This window comes from Oratosquilla oratoria, chromosome 39 (genome assembly GCF_046742065.1).
Source record: "Oratosquilla oratoria isolate Oo_2021 chromosome 39, ASM4674206v1, whole genome shotgun sequence".
Taxonomy (NCBI): domain Eukaryota; kingdom Metazoa; phylum Arthropoda; class Malacostraca; order Stomatopoda; family Squillidae; genus Oratosquilla; species Oratosquilla oratoria.
This window is the reverse complement of record NC_134815.1, coordinates 32,445,850-32,460,849: the sequence shown is the minus strand read 5'-3', so window position 1 is coordinate 32,460,849 and position 15,000 is coordinate 32,445,850. Positions and strand designations below refer to the sequence as shown.

Genomic DNA, 15,000 nt, shown 5'->3' with positions numbered 1-15,000 from the left:
GAAAAGGAATTGAAGGAAGCTGAAGGGAGAGAAGGAAGCGAGGGAAGAGGAATGAAGGAAAGGAGGGATGGAGGGAGGGAGAGAAAGAAGGAAGGAGAGGAAGGAAGAAAAGGAATTGGAGGAAGCTGAAGGGAGAGAAGGGAACGAGGGAAGAGGAATGAAGGAAAGGAGGGATGGAGAGAGGGAGAGAAAGAAGGAAGGAGAGGAAGGAAGAAAAGGAATTGAAGGAAGCTGAAGGGAGAGAAGGAAGCGAGGGAAGAGGAATGAAGGAAAGGAGGGATGGAGGGAGGGAGAGAAAGAAGGAAGGAGAGGAAGGAAGAAAAGGAATTGGAGGAAGCTGAAGGGAGAGAAGGGAACGAGGGAAGAGGAATGGAGGAAAGGAGGGATGGAGAGAGGGAGAGAAAGAAGGAAGGAGAGGAAGGAAGAAAAGGAATTGAAGGAAGCTGAAGGGAGAGAAGGAAGCGAGGGAAGAGGAATGAAGGAAAGGAGGGATGGAGGGAGGGAGAGAAAGAAGGAAGGAGAGGAAGGAAGAAACTGCATGGAGGGAGGAAGATACGGCAGAAGGGAGATGTGAGGAAGGAGGGAAAGGAAGGAAGGGGAGGAAAAAGGAACGTGGAGAAGGAGGAAGGGGAGGGAGGAATAAGCAAAGAGTGTAGGGAAATGCGTGGAAGCAGAAGGGGAAAATGGAAATGGGAAGAGGGAGGAGAAAGAAGGAGAGGGAAAAAGTGAGGACAGTAAAGATGTAGGAGCATTAACAAAGGAGGAGGTAGGTAGAGGGTGGGAGAGGAAGAGAGATAGGAGGTGATGGAAAAGAAGTGGGATTAGAAGAGAGGAGAGAAAAAAGGAAGCAAAAGATAGTGAAAATGCCAAGAGTTCTCGCATTCTAAATATTCCAAACATCGAGAAACGCCTCAAAACATCAAATAATTCAGCTTGATGGGATCATTCTCGTTTATCTTTTATTCCAGGACGATTTTATTCAGCCCAGGAGTAGACCTTACACTGAAAGAGTTATTGACCTTCACCCATCTCCTTTACCCCGCACCCCCCAGCCCCCCCAAGCTCTTCAGGAGTTTCCTCTTAACCCCCTACCCATCCCACCCCCCACCCACCCCCTGGTCTTATCCATTTGGTCTCAGCGTCTACGTTTATCTGATTAACTTCGTCTGGAGTTAACTAGGACATGGGCTGCAAGCTCCTTGTGTCCAGGTCAGCACGTTTCCTCCAATTATGGCTTTCGCCAGGATATTCCATCCATTTCCCTGGAATTTAGTTTTGGTGGCGTTTGTTAGTTTTGATTTGTACTGATGAAGGGAGCGAAGCACAAGCAGGACAGAAAGAATGGCGACCCGTGTGGTGCTTTTGGGTCCGGACCGTGATTTTTGATATTTTTATTATGTCGGTTTGCCATTTATTTGCCTTTTGTTATTCTTGTGGACACTTTGTAATCAAATTTCTTTGTGTCTTTTAGTCTTGGTTTTTGTTTTTGTTTTATTTTATGGTTTGATTTGTACTGATAAGTACATACAGGACAGTTAGAGCGGTGACAGATGACTCGTGTAGTGCTTTTGTGTCTGGTCTGTGCCATTTGATATTTTCTTTTTGCCCCCTTTTAATTTTATTTCTTATTTTCGGTGGAGCCATTTGGTGACACTCTGTACTTACTCTGTTATCAATTTCTGGGTGTCGTTTAGAATTGGTTTTGTTCCATTTATTATGACATGTGTTATGAGGTTTTTGTCAATTCTTTTCATTTGGGTGACGCTTTACACAAATTTGTAATTACCTTTTGTCATTCGGAATGGGTTTTGATTTTGTTCAACTTTGTACACTCCGGTGGGACCTGTCCCAGAGAACATCGGTACACTATTTAAATGAATCCTTTTGCTTACTATGTATAACCCTGAGGACGAACCCCGGACAGGGTTCGAAACGTCGGTAATAAATTCTGTTACTATGAGTCCAGTGTTTCGAAATTTTTCCGATGTCATATATATATATATATATATATACATATATATATATATATATAAAAAAATTTCGCATCCGACCTAGTTATGGACCAAAAGGTCTCCTGTCTGCATGATCCGTCTTTGTAATGGGTCTGAATCTTCTAAAAAGGATCCAGCCACTTTAAAAGGGATCCGACCCCTTTAAGAAAGATCCAAAGTCATTAGAAAGGGTCCAAACCTCAACGATGAGGGTCTATCCAAATAAACGCCATATGTGCGGACAGAGCCTTTATTGTATTAGTACGACGTTTCTCTTATTACAACTTTTTCAAGTGCTTGGAAAAGCTGTAACAAGCAAAAGTCGTTCTAATAAGCGCTCCGTGATCACGCGGTGTTCATTTCAATAGACTTGTCGGTAACTGCCACTTTCATACAAAAGATGAGAGGGTTATGTTGGGAGGTGTGTATGCTATGACGGGGTTTTGGTTTGGATAGATGATACGTCACACGAAGGAAAGCGTGAAGGCTAGATAATGACATTTCTGTTAGCTTTCGCAAAAGAAAATATAATGAAATCGTTGTTTGAGGAGGGTTTTAAGAAAATATAAGGATGTTTCGAGGGGTTAAGAAAGTAGGGAATTCAAATGAAATGAGTAAAACAGTACGAAGATGAGAAGCTGCTATTGAATATGATAAATGTATAGATAAGGCAAGAATACCCTGTATTCAAATGCATCAGTGTTATGTCAAAGCGTCGGTTACGTTGATGGAAATAGGTCCATGGGAATGCACAAAGTCTGGTAGTCTTTAAGTGGTTGTATTCCTTCCAAGAAAAAGAGATGGAATTGGTGGAAGTGGATTTTATGCCTTTTTTGGGGGGGGGGGGCTACCTCCCTTGTAAGGGGGAAAAACTTTTGGTATATGTATGTATGTATGCAAAGTAGACCACTTGAAAAAAAGAAACTAACGAAGCAGAGCGCTTTCGTATATTACATCTGTGCAAAAAGTATGTATATATGTATGTATGTATGCATGTATGTATGTATATATGCATGTATATATGTATTCCCTCCAATAATTTTTCCCCAAGTTTACTAGTGTATACCGGATAGTGGGGTACAATTCTAAAGCAGGCTTCAAAAGGGACCTTGTCGGTTCGTTGGCTGGAAAGATCACACACATGAGATGGCACCCAACAAAAGAACACATATTTGAAGCTGAAGTAAACTCGGATGAGCCACGAGTTGATTTCGTGGTTCTTCGGATGACGCAAATGGAGCATGGGAAACTCTTCAGGAGTGCAGCGTGAGTGAGGGATGAGTGAGGTGAGTTTAGAGTGAAGCATAAAACGGCAAAAATAATTTCGTGCTCGACGGTAAAGAATGAAGCGAAGTAAGTGTGTAGGTAAACATCTGGACTATAGGGAAACTACAGCTGCGTAACTTACTTTAGAGTCAGATCGGAAGTTGTCTATGTCAGTGTTTCTCAAATCAGGGTCCTCAGAAACCTACCAAGGGGTCCTTGGACGGGGAATTTATGATGTTACAGTTAGTTCTGTCATGGCTCAGTTTTTTAGAATTGATTACACAAAATGCCCGTTTTTTCCTTCTAGATTTTTCCTGGCTAGTTGCGTCTCCCAGAACGTAGAGATGATTTCTATAATGTATTATAATGTTTCTATGACTAAATAGTTAGAAAAAATGACTATAATGTATCTAATAGCGTATTAAGGGGTCCCTTGAATTTCTAAGTTGAGAAACACTGATCTGTGTGGATATAGATAGCATGTGAGTGGAAGGACAAGTAGGAGAGAATGTTTTGTCAAATAATGTCAAATATTTTTTTTTTTGAAAGAGAGAGAGAGAGAGAGAGAGAGAGAGAGAGAGAGAGAGAGAGAGAGAGAGAGAGAGAGAGAGAGAGAGAGAGAGAGAGAGAGAGAGAGAGTGAGTGAGAGTAGTCGAGGTAAAGCAGAGGCTTACAGGGTGGAGTAATTAGGAATCTCCAGGAGGTGTTGTGACTAAAAGAACGTGGTCATTTATTTCTGATGTGGGTAGCAAGTCTTCTGTCCTCATGGCGAACAAAACGGGACATTGTGAACATGTCAAATATTTGAGGAGTTGAAGGCCCAAAGAGAGTGCGAAATATCTGGGCGGCGGGGAAGCTCTTGACGTGAAAGAAATATTTCAGTGATGTCAAAGAACGGTGTATGTCCAAAGAGGAGCATTCGTTTTCTGCGTGTAAATTCTTCACTGGGTTTCTGCGGAGAGTGTCCAGAGAGCGTATAGGGCAGCGTTTCTCAACCAGGGTTCCCCGGAACCCTAAGGTTCCGCAAAAGGTCCCTAAGGGTTCCGCGAGAACAAATGAGATAAGCTAATGCAATTTTGATTTTCTATTTAATTTCATATACGTAATATAATTAAACATGTACGACATACTCTTGGTTATTGTAATGATGTAATATAGATATCATCCTATCTAACCTATTATTTTGATAAAAATAAAATGAGAAAGATATGGTATGTTTTTTGTTTTTGTTTTTTTTGCAGGGGTTCCTTGAGACATGCAATTTATTTCAAAGGTTACGCAAGGGTGAAAAGGTTGAGAAACGCTGGTGTAGGGTCCAGAATCCAAAGAGCTGCCGGTGAGCTCGAGGAATAGGCTTGGCATCCATAATCAAATTTTCTCTTTGTATCAGGGGTTGCCAGATATTCCAAAGGGCAATAACGAAGGTCTTATAACCTATTTGAACAACCCCTTCCGCATCGAGTCGCTTCAACCTTGATTCTGTCCACTTCACACAACTCCATGACTCTCTTTCTTTGGCAAAAGAGTGAAGGAGACTGAGTATAGCATCCCCTTGACTGGATAGAACCGCCTGGACAGAACTGTGGTCAAATGATCGATCAGTTGACACCTAAAGAATTGTTTCTTTAGTTGAACAAAACCCCTCGACGGAATCCAAAACACATATAACCCAAGTCGTATGCAAACGGTTGATAGACTAGTCCATAATCAACCCCAAATGCCTCAATATCCACCTAATAACTGGGGGAGCTCCCCAATGTCTCATTGTCTCGTCTCCCTAAGAACATGATACCTCCTTGCATTCTAACTTGGTCCCTTAGGGACAAAGTTTCCTCAGACCTTGTCCACCTTTGTTTTGGTTCCTAGGGACGAGGTCCCTCACCCTACCAATTCGATTCCCTAGGGGGGGGGGAACACCCCCTTCCCCTGTCAGCCTCACTCAACCTGAGTTCTTATCCTTGGCACGGACTTACGGGCCATTAGGCCGAGCTGCCAAAATGAGGCCTAATCTACTCGCTGACACGAACCTGCATCACCTGCTTGTCGTCAAGGAGGATTCCTTTTCTCTTTGGATCCGGCACGGCCTGTTCACACTAGCGGTTTGAACCGCGCGGAAACCGCTACGGTACTGCATAGTCTAGGAAAAAATGCGTGGTTGTGTGTGAACGCCTCCAATGACTTACACTGTAACTGAACCGCGGCGGTTGAAACCGTCAGTGTGAACAGGGCGTTAGGGCCATAAGGTTAGTTTATCTTCTTTGATTTCTTCCAAATGTTTAAAACTATCTAGCAGCAGCCAGAATTGGAAGTAAGAGACATCTGCATAGATTTTTCTCTGAAGATTTAAGATAATCGAAATAAATGGTAAAATTTAATGTGTTCGAGTTAACTCTAGATGACTTTATTCGGCCGAGAATGAACGTTCAAGTGAACAATATCTTAACTACGAGTACAACTCTCAATTTGTGTGTTCATTCTGTCTGTCTGTCGCCAGGAAATTTCAGTCAAATAAGGGGAACCCAAGGAAGTGAGAGTAATAAAGACTTTTTAATAAAATAAATTATTAGCTCTCGATTTGTATGTCTGTTCTGCCAACCAACCAACAGGCGAGTGTCTTCAGTTGAGGATAAATGTTTCCACGTTCTTCTTTTGTTTGTAACAAAGAGGACCTGTGTTGTTGAATCACCCAATCCTTTGCTGACAAATATGAAGAAAAAATAACTGTATTCTCAGAAAAATTTATTAATGCTATGAAATATTTAAAAGGTCAACTTCTTTTCTAAGGTTTGTTTCCGATACTTTACATCTAGAAAAACATGCTTTTCCACGGAAGGACGGAATTCTAAAACGTGCTCGTATAGTAATGATGTTTTTCATTTCTGTGAAAAGATTTCAAAATGACAGAAAAATTATGTGAGGAAAGGGGAGAAACAGCAGGTGACGCATAAAAGCTCGCACACGTACACACACACACACACACACACACACACACACACACACACACACACACACACACACACACACACACACACACACACACACACACACACACACACACACACACACACACACACACACACACACACACACACACACACACACACACACACACACACACACACACACACACACACACACACACACACACACACACACACACACACACACACACACACACACACACACACACACACACACACACACACACACACACACACGCATATAAATATACACATAGGCTTACAGACAACATACGTATATGCATGTGTATATGTATATGTATATGTATATGTATATGTATATGTATATGTATATGTATTTGCATTAGTGTATGTATATGTATACAGTATGTATATATACTCATATATATATATATATATATATATATATACATATATACATATACATATATATATACATATATATATATATATATAAGTGTACATATACTGTATATATATATATATATATATATATATATATATATATATATATATATATATATATATATATATGTGTGTGTGTGTGTGTGTGTGTGTGTGTGTGTGTGTGTGTGTGTGTGTGTGTGTGTGTGTGTGTGTGTGTGTGTGTGTGTGTGTGTGTGTGTGTGTGTGTGAAAGAGAGAGAGAGAGAGAGAGAGAGAGAGAGAGAGAGAGAGAGAGAGAGAGAGAGAGAGAGAGAGAGAGAGAGAGAGAGAGAGAGAGAGAGAGAGAGAGAGAGAGGTGGGGACGAAGAGAGAGAGAGACGTGAATAGGAGCACCCCTGGCGACCGCGACGATGTCGTCATTATATATCGAGTACGACGGTGTTTAAGGACAATGTCCCTTATCGCCACGAACGATTGGGGGAAGGAACCAAGACCTTATATTGAGGACAGAATCGACAGACAATGGGAGGCTTTGTTGGGAGAGTGGAGCCAATCCAGCTTTGGCCCGAGGGCGCTCGTGCCTCGGGCTCTTGCCATCTCCCCACGTCGCTCCCCCGTCACTCCATCACTCACTACTCACGGAATTGATACTGTTCCTTGTCGTGGGCTCGCTGATATTGTTGTCATATTTTTGTTTCTGTTTTTGTTTTTCCTCGTAAGCGCTGCGTATTTTTTTCGTTGATTGTTTTTGTTTGTGTTTGCGTATGCAACGCGAGTGTGTAGTGTGCTTTCACGCAGATGCGCTCGCATGGTAGCACGTACGTACATACGTACACACACACACATACATACACACACACACACACACACACACACACACACACACACACACACACACACACACACACACACACACACACACACACACACACACACACACACACACACACACACACACACACACACACACACACACACACACACAAACACACACACACACACACACACACACACACACACACACACACACACACACACACACACACACACACACACACACACACACACACACACACACACACGTACACGCACACACATGGTAAACGGATCCAGCCCCCAAAGGATTGAGGAAAACAACCCAAGGTTATTAACTAGTTTAAAAATGAATGGAGATATACATAGTGCATCAATAAATTATATTTTTGAAAATTATTTCGTTAATTTAATGTGACATCTAATAATGAATTAGTGGAATGTGACATAGGATAATTTGGTAAGCTTGCAGTTCGGCTGTTTAGATCGAAATTCAACAATCAGGAAAGGAGATAGTGTTGGTGGATTAGAAATTAATATTGAATAGGAACAAGATACTGGTTATTAGAGATTCATAAGTAATTTCAAATAACAACGAACAAGAATATCTACAATAAATGAAATACTGAAGAAAGTAATGGAGAGCGTGATAAAGACGAAGAATATAAATGCACTTGATAAATATGTAAGTGAACAAAATGCGAGATTACAAGAGTTAGAATGCCAGCCAAGTGACACGACAATTTTAGAAGAAACCTGAAGGAGAAAATTTGAGAAAGTGAAAGATGATCATAGCAGTTTGAAGGAAGATGGAGTTAGACTGGGGGACAATGTAAAAAAAAAAAAAGCGGAATCCTGTGGAAAAGAAGAAAATAGAAGATATTAAACAAGGACAGAATGGGTAGTTAAAGATGAAGGATGAGGAACAAGTCCAATTTGATAAAGGTATGGAATAACAAAATACAGAAGAAAGGTAAGACGTAGAGAAAGTGGTGATAAATGTAATAAAGAGCAAAGAAAACGCTGATAAGAGATGTAACACACAAACATAAATGCATTACTGTGCAAGGATGGAAAGAGGAACATTTACCAGCAAGAAGGGGACAAGGCAGAAGGGAAAATAGATTGTACAAGTAATTATGAACAATGAGGAAGGGGCATATGAAGAAATAGAAGTATTTAGGTTAAGTAAATATGTACAAGATATAAGGCCACTGAAAATAGAGTTTAAACTACAACCCACGGTGAGATCATTGAAAGACATGGAACCTAACAATGAGAAATACAACAGGGAAAAAAAATGAAAATAGTAAAAAAACAAACAAAACAAAAAAACAATGAGGATTAAATGGAGAGGACAGCGTTTTACTGGGAATGATATGTCAGAATATGATAAAATGATACCTAAGAAAAAATCCAGAGAAGGAAAGAGAAGAAATAGATTAGAAATAATTAACTTAAAATGATAAAGACGAAATAACATTAGAGCTAAATGATTATTTAAAGGAGAGAGAACCTGACATAATGTTCTTTACCGGAAACAAATTCAGTGAAAATACTAATATTGAGGTTGGTCAGGGAAAGCATAACATATGGCGGAGGGGAAAAGGGTGACAATGGGAGCTGGAATGATAATGGCAGTAAGAAAAATATTAAGGTTGAAAATTTTGTAATAGGAGATTGAAATGTTGAAGTAATAAATCTAAAACTAATGACAGAAGTAAAAGAAAAAAATATCAGTGACCTATATCCCTCTAAAAACAAAAACATGAAAAGAAGAAGAGCACAAAAAACGAGACATACAACATATAAAATGGGAAGAATAATTGAAAAAATGGAAATATAACTCTAATGAAAGACTTAAATTGTAGAGGGGTGCATTGGGAAGTGTGGTAAACAGGTGGAAGTGGGTGAAAGAATCAGGAATATACTAAGGGGAAGATACACAAGCAAAACTAGATTTGACCATAACTAAAGACTAGGATTTGTAGTCCTAGATTCTTGGACCAGGAGACTGACCTCATCAAAAGGCAACCTTTGAAGTTGGCTTACCCGTCCTGGTTCCTGGATCAAACCCTCAGCAAGGTTAGAGCCAACTACTATAAAACTTCAGTTCCCAAGATGTTTTAAAAATCCCCTATTGTAACTCCATCAATCATTCTTTTAATCTAATTCCTAACAACCGTCTCACAGTTGCTTACCATTACCATAACACTGTACACAAAAAGAAAGAAAAAAAATTAATGTCCACCAAAAGTTAAGGGGAACTGAGGCTCCAGGAGTTTATAGCCTACCCTGTAAATATTGTTATTTGGTGTACCTTGGCCAAACTAGCAGAGATCTTAACACGAGGTTAAGGAGAACAAAAGACCCATTAGATATGCCCAAGAAAATTCCGCTGTGTTCCAATACGTCAGCACCAAAAATCATAATCTTGATTGGAACAAGGCCAAAGTTTTGTTTAATCCAACTGCAGCTTCAGGAGAAAAATTGTTGAATCCGCCTTAATAGAAGAATGTCCGAACTTGAACATCTCCAAAGGCCAATGGTCCCCGGACATAATCTCACGGCTAGCTGTGAGCCGTTTGGTTAAAAATCTTCACCCTCCTGACCCCGCTCCCCCACCACTCCTGAACCCGCTTCCCTTCTGACCTCACACCTCTACCACATATCCCCTCCCTTCTGACTCCGCCCTGCGCGACGGATTGTCATGTTTTTAGCTATGCTTGTTCCCCTTCTACTCACATCTCAATTGTATTTATGTCTCTATCATTTCATGTAACCTGTACTTTCCTGAAGAGGGCTATAGCTATTAGCCGAAATATAGAAGTTATACTTTCTTCTAAGTTTCCTTTTATTCCGACTGTGGGTTCTTCGTGATTATTTTTACAAATGTGCCACTACATTTTGTCCAATATATGATGTATATATATATATATATATATATATATATATATATATATATATAAATATATATATGTATGTATGTATGTATATATATATATATATATATATATATATATATATATATATTGATGCACAAAATAACATTTGTGCTTGAAGAGCGCCTTCTCTTAAGTAAGTATTGTGTAGACGAAGACCAAAGAAATGAATAGAGAATCCGAAGGATAAAACAAAAGAAGCTAATTCGAAGTCTTGATGGAGGCAGCGAAAGATTAAAAAGAGAAGGAGAGAACCACTGAGTGGGGGGAACTTGATGGGAGACCATAACTTGGGTCCCCGGTCTGGGAGTGAATAGCTAATAAAAGGAACTGTTAGCGGAAAGGAAAGAAAGAGGTAGAATCTATTTCATCAGACAACAATGGGTGAAACGCTTGGTGAAGCGAACTGAGAGGAACTATTGTTAGCCTTTTTACTGTCGAACTGGCTGGATCATATGTGTTATTACTAGCGCAAAACCTTGCTCGTATTGTATCAGTTTCTATGCACGTCATGGCTCTCCCTATTGATGGGTGTCTGATACTTTGTTTGCAAAAAATACTATATGATCATGAAAAACTGCTGTATATAAGATATATCGAATACTTAATACCAAACTATATGCCTGCGGTTGTTATAATATAGCATGGGTTATTTTTTAGTATTTACGTCAGTATAAAAACTTATTTGAAAATATATGCGACATATAAGGACTTTGAGTATCTTTTTTATATTATTATAATCATTGGGGACTCGTCTTTGAAATCCTTCGTGAAGAATCGCAGGGAATTAAACGATGATTGTAAATTTCCAAGATAACGAGACAGGGAAATGTTACCTTCTTATATCCGGCAATAAAAATGTTGAATTGGGGAATATAAAGTTAAAAAAAAAGGAAGTATTATTTAATTTTCTTTATAAGAGTGGGAAGTGCGTTCAAGCTCCAGAGAAAAGGAGTTTAAGATAAGGAGTAATTTGAACGTAAACTAGGAAGAAAAGCGTAATCAGAAAGAGAGAGAGAGAGAGAGAGAGAGAGAGAGAGAGAGAGAGAGAGAGAGAGAGAGAGAGAGAGAGAGAGAGAGAGAGAGAAGAGAGAGAGAGAGAGAGAGAGAGAGAGAGAGATAGAATTAAAGAGTAGATTTTTGAGAGATTTTGAATTGACTGACGTGAATTGACTTTTTTGAGCAAGAAATAAGCTGAAGTATCATATAAACAGATTTTCTTTTTAAAACAAAAACAAACAAAAAATGTGTGAAATGAAGAGCTTGGAATGATTTCGTGGGATTTCGGAAGGATCTATGTTTATTATAAAAAGAAAATAGATAAAGAATTAATCAATGAAAAGAACGGTGAAGGCGTGGGGAATGAGCGGACCAGGCCAGCGGCGTCTGGAGGCAAGAAGCCAGATATTCGGTGGTTCAAATCCGACAGTAATTGCTCCCGGTCTTAAGCCTCCGAGGTTTGACAAAGGCATTCATGTCTAGCCACTGTGCAGAGCGATTAGCCCTTTAAAAAATGTATCTCATGCAAGAGGCACCTTTGACTTGTGTTCTCAAAATTCCAGGGATTCGAACCTTTGTCCACGTCCCCCGCGAAGTGAGATCAAATCCAGTCCATTAATAAGCACAAAATTTAACCTATTAGGGGTGTTCAAGTGGGTCAAAGGTTTTGACAAGGGTGACCCAATCAAGGTCATCATATTAAGTCAACAGTGCAGGATTCGTAATATATACATACATACCAAAGGCTTTATCCCCCTTACACGGGGGGTAGCCAAAAAGAAAAAGGTATAGAAACCGCTCCCACCCATTCCATTACCTACATATTCCACTCCACTCTACCCTCCTCCCTCCCTCCTATCTCGGCATGGAAAGAATGAGTGAACATGAAGGAGAATGAGTGAACATGGAAAGAATGAGTGAAGAAAGATTAATAAAAGAGGTGTGGAAGGCAGAGGTGGAAGGAGTGAATATGAGGGGGCGTCCTAGGATGAGATGGATGGATGGGGTGAAAGGAGCATTACAAAAGAGAGGAATGTCTGTTGAGGAAGGACGGGAAAGGACAGAAGATAGGGGTGAATGGAGAAGGGTTGTGTATGGATGATGCTGTGATGCATGAGGGGGAGTGGGTGGGGGATGGGGGGTGAGGAGGTATGTATGAGAAAAAATTTGACGCAGCCCGAAGGGGTTTCTCTCCGTCTTCTCCTTTTCTGCATGAGGGGACAGAGAGGGGGCGTCGCCGAATTTATGAAGCGGCCTTGCTGTGGATGTACTGTGTCTTGTGACACTGCTTCTGACCCAGGGCGGTGGACAGGATGCAGGGATGACCCGTCATCCAGGGGGTACCGAGATGGGAGGATTCGTAGTAATGGATTTAAATTGGACAAATCTAGATTTAAGAAGGAAATAGACAAGAAATGACTTACCAATAGAGTGGTTCACGAATGGAATAGACTTAGTAACCATGTAGTGAAAGCTTAAACTATCGGTTGTTTTAAGAAAAGGTTAAACAACTTTATGGATGGGGATGACAGGTCGTAAAGGACATGGAACTGCCTAGGGTAGCCCTTATGGTCTCTTGCAGTCTTTTCATTCTTATTTTGTTATGTTAGAAAATAAAATATTTTTCTTCCTTCCATATAAGAATAAGGGATTTAGGATTGGGGATTCAGGAGAGAATTGAAGAGGAGGTTTAGGGACAGTGTATATATATATATATATATATATATATATATATATATATATATATATATATATATATATATATATATGTATATATATATATATATATATATATATATATATATATATATGTGTGTGTGTGTGTATGTGTGTGTGCGTGTGTGTATGTGTGTGTGTATCTGTGTGTATGTGTGTGTGAGAAAAGCATTGAGCAACACCAAGACCTCTACATGGCGTTTATAGATCTTGCCAAGGCTTTTGACACTGTGAACCGTCCTCTCCTATGGCAAGTACTTATAAAATTTGGATGCCCACCGACATTTCTGGGTGTCCTGAAAGCCTTTCATGATGGCTCTATGGCTCGAGTGTCCAGTTCTGGGCTCAAGTCTGAGCCATTCCTTGTTGAGTCAGGTGTGAAGCAGGGGTGTGTTATTGCTCCCATCTTATTCAATTTATTTCTTGCTGCAGTCTCCAACATTGCTAGACAGCAAATCGATCCTGCTGATGGTGTCAGGCTGTCGTACAGGCTGGATGGCAACCTCTTCAATCTGCGACGCCTCCAAGCCAAAACACGTGTGACAGATGAGGTAATCCATGAACTGCAGTATGCAGATGACACTGCTTTAGTGAGCTCATCCAAAGAGGGTCTTCAGCGCACCATCAACGCTGTCTCAAATATATATACCAGATCTGGACTAGTCATCAACATAAACAAAACAGAAGTGCTCAGTATCTCTGAACAACTAGAGCCTCCGGAATTCACTATCAATCAACAACCTCTGAAAAACACTCATGAGTTTACCTACCTCGGCTCAGTGCTCACTGACTCCTGTGACCTGACAAGCGAAATCCAACGCCGCATTGGTTTGGTAGCAGCAGCTTTTGGCAGACTATCACACAGAGTGTTCTTGAACCGCAACCTCACCACCACCACCAAGGTTTCGGTGTATAAGGCAATCTGTCTCTCCATCCTTTTGTATGGCAGTGAGTCATGGGTGCCTTATAGACGCCATTTGAAAAAGCTGGAGGCCTTTCACACCAACTGCTTACAGCGCATACTGGGTCTAAAATGGTGGCACAAGGTACCTCACAGTGTAATCCGTCGACGCACACAAATGGACCCACTGGAAACAGTCTTAACCCAACGTCAACTACGGTGGCTGGGGCATACCATCCGCATGCCAGAAGAGAGACTACCACGTAAAGTTCTCTATGGAGAACTTGCTGAAGGCAGACGCCACCCTGGGGGCCCACGTAAACGACATAAGGACCACCTGAAAACAACGCTGAAAAAATGTGGCATCGAACCCACCACCATTGAAAATGTTGCTGCCGATCGGAGAGAATGGCGATCTACATGCCAAAACGGCTTAGATACTCTCACTTCCACCTACAACGATCGGGCAGAACATCGAAGACGGCAAAGACATGCGGCACACCAGGCAGAGGGCAACTTTCCCTTTGATACCTGCAGCCGTATATGCAAATCGAGAATCGGACTCCACAGCCATCAGCGAGTTCATCTGGCGTAATACCACTTCTTGGCATGGTGCAACGTCATCGTCGTCAGCGACGGACTACTATAAGTAAGCAAGTAAGTGTGTGTGTGTGTGTGTGTGTGTGTGTGTGTGTGTGTGTGTGTGTGTGTGTGTGTGTGTGTGTGTGTGTGTGTTGTGTGTGTGTGTGTTGTTTGTGTGTTGTGTGTTGTTGTGTGTGTGTGTGTGTGTGTGTGTGTGTGTGTGTGTGTGTGTGTGTGTGTGTGTGTGTGTGTGTGTGTGTGTGTGTGTGTGTGTGTAAAATTCATCTTGAATGTGATTTAGGATTGGGGATTCAGGAGAGAGTTGAGGAGAGAAATCCTTTGGGAACACGGGAGAAGCCTGGGAAGAAATGGTTACTTAATTCAAGGGTCACCATTATTTATTCATATATTTATTCATGTACT

The 15,000-nt window shown here is 40.8% G+C and overlaps 1 long non-coding RNA gene and 1 pseudogene across 2 annotated transcripts in view; both read left to right on the top strand.

The window, feature by feature from the left end:
* LOC143020094 (uncharacterized) overlaps window positions 1-7,007 on the top strand; it is a 65,893-nt pseudogene extending 58,886 nt beyond the window's left edge.
* LOC143020339 (uncharacterized) overlaps window positions 1-15,000 on the top strand; it is a 199,027-nt gene that overhangs the window by 109,697 nt on the left and 74,330 nt on the right. The gene's annotated exons all lie outside the window — the stretch shown is intronic.